Genomic DNA, 9941 nt, shown 5'->3' with positions numbered 1-9941 from the left:
TCTGGAAATGTATGCAAATTAGCACATATTTGCATATTTAAATATAAAATGTCAGGAAACTTGTAATACAAAAACAAATCTTGTCTTAATGTAAGTAATCAACTGGGGGAAGTTTCATGGTGATATCTATTAGTTAAAAAATGTACCCTATTGACCTATAGTGTTTCACCTTAACGGCATAGCCACAATGGAAATGGAAGTGATGCGGAAACTCTTGCTGCAGGACGAGAGCCGCAAGTTGACATGGTGTCACTTATGCATAGACATTGTGACATCATCAGTGACATCATCAGTGATGTCATAAATCCTTCCCTGCTGATGTTATAAATTGGATGACTCTTGCTCACAACCCAGCCAATCAAGAACCTGTGGCAACAACATGGTCCATCCACCAAGTGCAATTCTATACTAGAATTGTGCGTGCTAAATCTATATAATATAAACAAAATCCAAATAAAATAGTATTGTATCGTAGTATAGTATCGTGGTTATCGCTTCCTGAAAATGGCTGTCAGCTGGGGAAGGGTTGCTGCTGTGTTGAGGAGCTTTTTGAGAAGGCCTCGTCGGGCTCTGCGAGGTGCGGGACTGCGGCGTGTCGTCGGTCTGGGTGTTTTGGGCTCTCTGGTCGGAACCGGGGGTATTTGTTTTTACCAGTATCATGCGAACAGCCCACAGCTGCCCTTCGCCATCCATGCTGAGGAGCAGGAAGAGCCTGCAGCACCTCACCTGTCTGCCAGGAGGAGTCGCTTCAACCAGTTTTCCTCCATGGTCTACAAAGGCGAGCGTTACATGACCCCCAGCAACTTCCTGTTCTCCGTGATGCTGCAGAGTGTTGACCGAAAGCTGCAGAAGAAGGTTTTAACCGAAGAGGAGGTTAATAAGATGCTGACCGCCGCCTCAAAAGCACAGGCTGGCAATGAGATGTTCCGGAACTTTGGAGACAGTGGTTTGATATCCTACACAGAGTATCTGTTCCTGCTGTCTATCCTGACCAAACCACGCACAGGATTTCATATCGCTTTCAAAATGCTTGACGTTGATGGCAATGAGCATGTCGACAAGAAGGAGTTCCTCAAGCTCAAGAAAATAATAGGAACAAGAAAAGACAAAGTTCCTAAGGACAACACGGAGAGGCCGGCCGAGGAGGGGGACGGTGTTAACACCACGCTGCAAGCCTTCTTTTTCGGCGAGAATGGAGAAGACAAGTTGCAGTTTAATGACTTCCGCAAGTTCATGGAGGACCTGCAGGCGGAGGTCCAGGAGGTGGAGTTCCTGCAGTTCTCCAAGGGGATGTACACCATGCGCAGGGAACACTTCGCCGAGTGGCTGCTGCACTACACCAACCAGGCAGACAACGAGGCCTACTGGGAGAACATCAGGAAGAGGATCCCCGCTGGCCAGAACATCTCGTTTGACGAGTTCAAAGCCTTCTGCCTCTTCACCAACAATCTGGAGGACTTTGCCCTTTCAGTGAAAATGATCATTGAATCCAACCGTCCCATCGGAATGGCCCAGTTTAAGCGAGCCGCGAGGATCGCCACGGGCCACGACCTGTCGGAGAACGTGCTGGACACTGTGTTTAAGATCTTTGACCTGGATGGAGACGGCTGCCTGAGCCACAAGGAGTTCCTGGGCGTGATGGAAGACAGAGTATGGCGAGGTCTGAAGGTGCAGCCTTGGCACGGCATCTCCGGCTACTGGAAATGTGTGAAGCGCGAGACGCGGAAGGCAGCCTAGGAGGAGGCCCTGCGGGACACCGGCGGCCCCTTATGAGGCAGTGTTGGGGAAACGACTTTGAAAGCATAGCTTGGGAAGCTACCGACTACTTCACCATGGAAGTATAGTTGAAACTACAGCAAAGCTACCCTGGGAGAAATGTAGTTTAGGGAACTACTACAAGCTACGCAGAAAAAGTAGTTCAAACTACTTTGTAAAAAAAAAAATGTTCAATTGACAATGTACATGTGTGATATATTAAATCAAATAGCCTACAAAAAAAACATGCCAGCAAAAATATGCCTTTCAATTGAGTTTATTGACACCCAATACATTCAATGTTATACTTTTGCTGTGAACAAATCTGGGTTCTTCTGGGTTTTGTTTTATCAGACAAATAAACAGTAGTAAAGACATGACTGGGTTGGTTAAGGTTAGGGTAAGAATATCAGGGCAAGGCAATCAGAGGCAGCAGCGTTGGCTTTGTGTCAGGAAGTACAGTAACGTTAGTAGTGGGATCCTCACTGCCTTCATGGTCTGTGCTGCCTTCAAAGCAATCAGGGTGAAAGAAAAAGAGGCCGTCCTCTCAAAGGGGGTTCTGGTTCAAGTTATGGTAAAATAAAATAAATATGTATATTCCTTTCATTTTATTGCTGTTACGGCCTCCACACATAACAGAAAATAAGGCTCAAGTGGAAACTACAACATAAAGGACACCACACAAGAATCAAAATAATAAGGGTTTTTATTTTCCTTTCCCCCCAAAGTATTTAAGAAAAGGCCCAAAACCATAAAACAAAATAACCTGACAGTTTGGCCGAAATAAACAAAAGGGAGAGGGGTCTGGGCTGGCCCATATAGGGCCGTCGAAGCCAGCCCCTCTCCTTAAACTAACAATTGAAAAACGTTCAAAGAATAATTTAGAATAACTAAACTAAAACTAAGAACGAAAAACAACTACCAAAACTGCCAGGTTAAACTAAAACAATAAAGCCTGGCACCTATTGTGCCAGGACCTAATAAAGGAACGAAATGGGCAACAAAGTAACAAACCAACTGCAGGTGCTGCTGGGCTGGATTCAGGATGTAGACTAACTGTGTCCCAGCAGCAAACCAGCTTCTTAAATACCTGCAGGCCCAGCAATCAGCCGATTGTCTGCAGGTGTTCAGCCTGAGGTACGGGGAGCAGAGGAGATCAATTAAGCAGCTTCACACACAGTATGTTAAACGCATGAATGTATAGCATGATACATACCGTGTGTGAAGCTGATCATGCACCATCCATGGCCACACGCAACACCCCCACCCTATGATGGTGAATACCGGGAGTGCAACGTGAGGTCATTCAGCCATCAGAAAAAGAGTGCGACAAAGTGTCGGCCAGGACATTATCTTTTCCACGGACATGTCTCACTTCCAAATTGAAGGCCTGAAGGAAAAGGTGATCTTTAACATGGACAGCTTGGTGAAACAAAGGCTACCACACTCCTATCATCAATAAAACACATGGGCTGTTTGAATGAGTAACAGCCAGCCGTCAATATGCCACACTGTGTCCAGTCGTGAATATGCCACACTGTGTCCAGCCGTGAATATGCCACACTGTGAATATGCCACACTGAATCTGCCACACTGAATATGCCACACTGAATCTGCCACACTGTCAAGTGCTTGTTGACTGTAAGCGTAAATTTAAGACATTTTAACCCATCATGTGGAAAAGTCCCACTCCGAATGTTAACTACTGCTAACCTTCTTTCAATGTTAACCACTGTTAACCCATCATGTGGAAAAGTCCCACTCCGAACGTCAACCGAAGTTAACCGGAACCAAATGCAACATCTCGTCCGACAACAAGCGTTTGCTAAAGATGGAGACGAGGAAGAAGAAGAAGAGGCTGGATCTTATGGACTCACTTCCTGTCACTTGTGTGAACATGTCTAAAGTCCAGAAGCTGAGAGCAGCGGTGAAGCAGCGACTAACTGCAGCTGCTGAAGAGATATCTGGACTGATTGAAAGAACAATAGCAGAGTACGAGGAGGAGGCTTCTGCTTTAAAAAAGGAGAACGACCGACAACGAAAGCTGCTGGATGCTCTTTTAAATCCTAAAGTGCCCTTACACAGAGCAGACTTACGACTCCGGTTCTATTTTGTGGGTTTTCTTCTCTGAACTGGGGCGATGATTAAGAGGGACGGCCGGGGGCATTCGTATTGTGCCGCTAGAGGTGAAATTCTTGGACCGGCGCAAGACGGACGAAAGCGAAAGCATCCAGATGTCCAGCAGCTGTTGGTCTATAAAGAAGAGGTTCCCTCTGAGCAGCAGGATTGGAGCTCCAGTCTGCACCAGGAGGACCCAGAGCCCCCACACATTCAAGAGGAACAGGAGGACCCAGAGCCCCCACATATTAAAGAGGAACAGGAGGACCCAGAGCCCCCACATATTAAAGAGGAACAGGAGGACCCAGAGCCCCCACATATGATATTAAAGAGGAACAGGAGGACCCAGAGACCCCACATATTAAAGAGGAACAGGAGGACCCAGAGCCCCCACATATTAAAGAGGAACAGGAGGACCCAGAGCCCCCACATATTAAAGAGGAACAGGAGGACCCAGAGCCCCCACATATTAAAGAGGAACAGGAGGAAGTCGGTACCAGTCAGGAGGGAGAGCAGCTTCAAGGGCCGCAGGAGGCTGATCTCACCGAGTTCCCATTCACTCTTATCACTGTGCAAGTCCTAAACCTCAAGAAGCTGTATGTCAGTAAAGAAGAGGTTTTGTCTGAGCAGCAGGAGGTCAGCCCCAGTCTGCACCAGGAGAATCCCGGACGAGCCCCCATTATGTTACGGCCTCCACACATATAACAGAAAATAAGGCTCAAGTGGAAACCATAACATAAAGGACACCACACAAGAATCAAAATAATAGGGTTTTTATTTTCCTTTCCCCCAAAGTATTTAAGAAAAGGCCCAAAACCATAAAACAAAATAACCTGACAGTTTGGCCGAAATAAACAAAAGGGAGAGGGGTCTGGGCTGGCCCATATAGGGCCGTCGAAGCCAGCCCCTCTCCTTAAACTAACAATTGAAAAACGTTCAAAGAATAATTTAGAATAACTAAACTAAAACTAAGAACGAAAAACAACTACCAAAACTGCCAGGTTAAACTAAAACAATAAAGCCTGGCACCTATTGTGCCAGGACCTAATAAAGGACCGAAATGGGCAACAAAGTAACAAACCAACTGCAGGTGCTGCTGGGCTGGATTCAGGATGTAGACTAACTGTGTCCCAGCAGCAAGCCAGCTTCTTAAATACCTGCAGGCCCAGCAATCAGCCGATTGTCTGCAGGTGTTCAGCCTGAGGTATGGGGAGCAGAGGAGATCAATTAAGCAGCTTCACACACAGTATGTAAACACATGAATGTATAGCATGATACATACCGTGTGTGAAGTTGACCATGCACCGTCCATGGCCACACGCAACACCCCCACCCTATGATGGTGAATACCGGGAGTGCAACGTGAGGTCATTCAGCCGTCAGAAAAAGAGTGCGACAAAGTGTCGGCCAGGACATTATCTTTTCCACGGACATGTCTCACTTCCAAATTGAAGGCCTGAAGGAAAAGGTGGTCTTTAACATGGACAGCTGGGCGAAACAAAGGCTACCACACTCCTATCATCAATAAAACACATGGGCTGTTTGATTGAATGAGTAACAGCCAGCCGTCAATATGCCACAGTGTGTCCAGTCATGAATATGGCACACTGTGTCCAGCCGTGAATATGCCACACTGTGAATATGCCACACTGTCAAGTGCTTGTTGACTGTAAGCGTAAATTTAAGACATTTTAACCCATCATGTGGAAAAGTCCCACTCCGAATGTTAACTACTGCTAACTTTCAATGTTAACCACTGTTAACCCATCATGTGGAAAAGTCCCACTCCGAACGTCAACCGAAGTTAACCGGAACCAAATGCAACATCTCGTCCGACAACAAGCGTTTGAGATGAGATGAACTTTATTGTCCCCGAGGGGAAATTTGTCTTGGGCAAATAGTGCCGTACAACAGCCACATATCACAGTATAGAGGTTTTGACACTATACATACAACAGACAGGAAAAAACACATCGAGCATACAGTGTGGTCCCTTGCCAACATGCGCTTCCACTGGGAAATTGTGCCAGCGGTGTAATATAAAAATAAAGACAACGAACACTGGTTAGTTCAATTTGGTTCAACACTTCATCACTTCTAAGCATATTGCACAGTCATCGTGGGTTAATTGCATAACCCTCATTGCAATTTCCCATATGATAAAGTAAAAGAATTGAAGATAAAATAAATAAAATAAATACAATTTTTGGAGGTACAAACCTCACCTCAAAAGCAATGGGGCACTCAACTAAATAAAACCAGAACTCAGTATAAGACAATACAATAGAGAGTTCTGCTTTGTTTAAAAAAAGAATTCAGCTCTACTAATACTAGGACAGGCAATCCAGATTAGTAGAGAGTTCTGCTTTGTTTTAAAAAGAATTCAGCTCTAAAGATGGAGACGAGGAAGAAGAAGAAGAGGCTGGATCTTATGGACTCACTTCCTGTCACTTGTGTGAACATGTCTAAAGTCCAGAAGCTGAGAGCAGCGGTGAAGCAGCGACTAACTGCAGTTGCTGAAGAGATATCTGGACTGATTGAAAGAACAATGAAAGAACAATAGCAGAGTACGAGGAGGAGGCTTCTGCTTTAAAAAAGGAGAACGACCGACAACGAAAGCTGCTGGATGCTCTTTTAAATCCTAAAGTGCCCACACAGAGCAGACTTAGCTCCAGATGTCCAGCAGCTGTTGGTCTATAAAGAAGAGGTTCCCTCTGAGCAGCAGGATTGGAGCTCCAGTCTGCACCAGGAGGACCCAGAGCCCCCACACATTCAAGAGGAACAGGAGGACCCAGAGCCCCCACATATTAAAGAGGAACAGGAGGACCCAGAGCCCCCACATATTAAAGAGGAACAGGAGGACCCAGAGCCCCCACATATTAAAGAGGAACAGGAGGACCCAGAGCCCCCACATATTAAAGAGGAACAGGAGGACCCAGAGCCCCCACATATTAAAGAGGAACAGGAGGAAGTCGGTACCAGTCAGGAGGGAGAGCAGCTTCAAGGGCCGCAGGAGGCTGATCTCACAGAGTTCCCATTCACTCTTATCACTGTGCAAGTCCTAAACCTCAAGAAAGCTGTATGTCAGTAAAGAAGAGGTTTTGTCTGAGCAGCAGGAGGTCAGCCCCAGTCTGCACCAGGAGAATCCCGGACGAGCCCCCATTATGTTACGGCCTCCACACATAACAGAAAATAAGGCTCAAGTGGAAACCACAACATAAAGGACACCACACAAGAATCAAAATAATAGGGTTTTTAAGAAAAGGCCCAAAACCATAAAACAAAATAACCTGACAGTTTGGCCGAAATAAACAAAAGGGAGAGGGGTCTGGGCTGGCCCATATAGGGCCGTCGAAGCCAGCCCCTCTCCTTAAACTAACAATTGAAGAAAAACGTTCAAAGAATAATTTAGAATAACTAAACTAAAACTAAGAACAAAAAACAACTACCAAAACTGCCAGGTTAAACTAAAACAATAAAGCCTGGCACCTATTGTGCCTATTGACCTAATAAAGGAACGAAATGGGCAACAAAGTAACAAACCAACTGCAGGTGCTGCTGGGCTGGATTCAGGATGTAGACTAACTGTGTCCCAGCAGCAAGCCAGCTTCTTAAATACCTGCAGGCCCAGCAATCAGCCGATTGTCTGCAGGTGTTCAGCCTGAGGTATGAGGAGCAGAGGAGATCAATTAAGCAGCTTCACACACAGTATGTAAACACATGAATGTATAGCATGATACATACCGTGTGTGAAGTTGATCATGCACCGTCCATGGCCACACGCAACAATTGCCCAAAATTTTGAATGCCGCAAATATGAATGTAGTTGAACTTACCAGCAAGCTACTTAAATGTAGTTCAACTACGTGTAGTTCACTACTCCCCAACACTGCTTATGAGGCAGTGTGGGGTTTGGGGATGCAGGCAGCTTTAGTATTCAATCGTCAAATGAGTGGTCTGCGCAAGATGTGTGAAATGTGCTTTAGTCTTTTCAAGTGATTTATTTTTATTTTGAAAGAAGGAAAATCATGGTTTATGTCGTGTAGATGGATTGGAGCCCTGATTCATCTTTTGTTGCTTTCGATGTCTGACTGGCACACGCTAAAGCAACAGCATGCACACACTCATGCACATGCATGCCCTTATACAAGCACCAGATGCACACACACACACACACACACACACACACACACACACATACACACACACACACACACACAGACGCACGCACGCACACACACACACACACACACACACACACACACACACACGCATGCACGCATGCACACACACACACACACACACACACACACACACACACACACACACACACACACACACACATGCACACACACACACATTAATCCACAACAAACATACTTCTGCCACAATCAAAGAGGTAAGAGGCTTCCTTGGAGCTCCACCCGTCAGGAACAGAGGAAGCCTGGAAGATTAGGATGAAGGCAGAGGGAAAACACACATTTGGGTGGTGCACTGTGTGTGTGTGTGTGTGTGTGTGTGTGTGTGTGTGTGTGTGTGTGTGTGTGTGTGTGTGTGTGTGTGTGTGTGTGTGTGTGTGTGTGCGTGTGTGTGCACAGTATGTTTCACTCCCCCTTTAGCCAGGAATCTGCCTCCCCACAACAGCTCCAGGAAATTCAGTGTGGAACCCACAGGCCACTAGTGATCAACCGCTTATATTGATCAAAAAGCTTGGTCCTGAATCATTCCTATACACATGCTGTTTAAATCATTTGCTCGTAGCGATCAATACTCCGCTTACAGTGATCATTTTCTGTCTGTTTCTCTGTTTCTCTGTCCCACTGCACTGTGATTGTCCCACTGTGATGTCATAAATCCCACTGTGACATCATCCATGATGTCATAAATCCCACTGTGACATCATCAGTGATGTCATAAATTCCAGTGATGTCATAAATCCCACTGTGACATCATCAGTGATGTCAGAAAAAAGAAGTGGGAGCCTGCCTTCAGACCCCCCCCGTCTTCAGCCATGGACAGCTGAACGTTGCCAGCTCCAAGACATGTGATCCAGCATCCCTGAAGTATGCCATCAAGGAGCAGCCAGGGCAGGGCTGAGTTGCATTATGCGAGCTGCAGGGCCAGCTGCGTGAGCTGCAGGGCGGGCGAGGCCGCGTAGCGGGCGAGCCTAGGAATCGAGCGCGCGAGATCCCTAGTGTTTAAAACTACGGTAATTTTATTATTTTTTTACTTACAAACTGCCAAAAATGAGCCAATGCAATGAGATACAACAGCAATACTTGGTGCATGTCTGTCTGCATGGAGAGATCGCGCCATCTCTGTCTATGGAGAGATGGCGGCGTGTCTGTCTACCTGAGACCGTTGTTTTTGAAAGGCCCAACTTACTGTATGGATTTTTTTAAGTCAATAACATTACTTTATATGTACTGCATTTATGTAATACATATACAAATGTAAATTAATCTGCATGAGAAATAAAGAAAAAGGAAAAAAATCTTTTGGTGATCTTCCCTCACTCTCTGTATTGCATGTGATCTTCTCTCTAATCATGTATCTAGAAACATGATATTAATGCAAAATATTTCCGTTCAAGAATCGTCATATTCTACCGTGGATTGGAAACGTACAATAACGTCATTTTATTCTGGCGACCATACTGTGTATAGTATTACCTTTATACCTTTATACTACACTACAGTATAAACAGCTCAGTTTGATACTTTGGTGTCACAGGGGTGTCATCTGATGCGTGTGCCTCTGTGTGTGTGTGTGTGTGTGTGTGTGTGTGTGTGTGTGTGTGTGTGTGTGTGTGTGTGTCTGTCATCTCTTCATCGAGAACACACACCTGGTCCCTCCTTCAAGCCAGACTCAGACATCTGCACAGGAAGAAACCGAGGAGGGGTCTGTGACACACTCACAAACACACACACGCACACACGCAAACACACACACACACACACACACACACACACGCAAACACACACACACACACACACACACACACACACACACACACACACACACGCAAACACACACACACACACACACACACACACACACACACACAC

The 9941-nt window shown here is 45.8% G+C and overlaps 1 pseudogene across 1 annotated transcript; it reads left to right on the top strand.

Annotated features, from left to right (window-relative positions):
* The first annotated feature begins 504 nt into the window (after positions 1-504).
* On the top strand, positions 505-1737 carry LOC310799424 (calcium uptake protein 2, mitochondrial pseudogene; annotated as a pseudogene). The gene has a single exon. The product of its transcript is annotated as a calcium uptake protein 2, mitochondrial pseudogene (transcript).
* Positions 1738-9941: the final 8204 nt, after the last annotated feature.

The sequence above is a fragment of the Poromitra crassiceps genome (genome assembly GCF_964638095.1).
Source record: "Poromitra crassiceps genome assembly, chromosome: 27".
NCBI classification, from domain to species: Eukaryota; Metazoa; Chordata; class Actinopteri; order Beryciformes; family Melamphaidae; genus Poromitra; species Poromitra crassiceps.
Note: the sequence above shows the minus strand (reverse complement) of the source record. Positions and strands in the feature narration are given on the sequence as shown.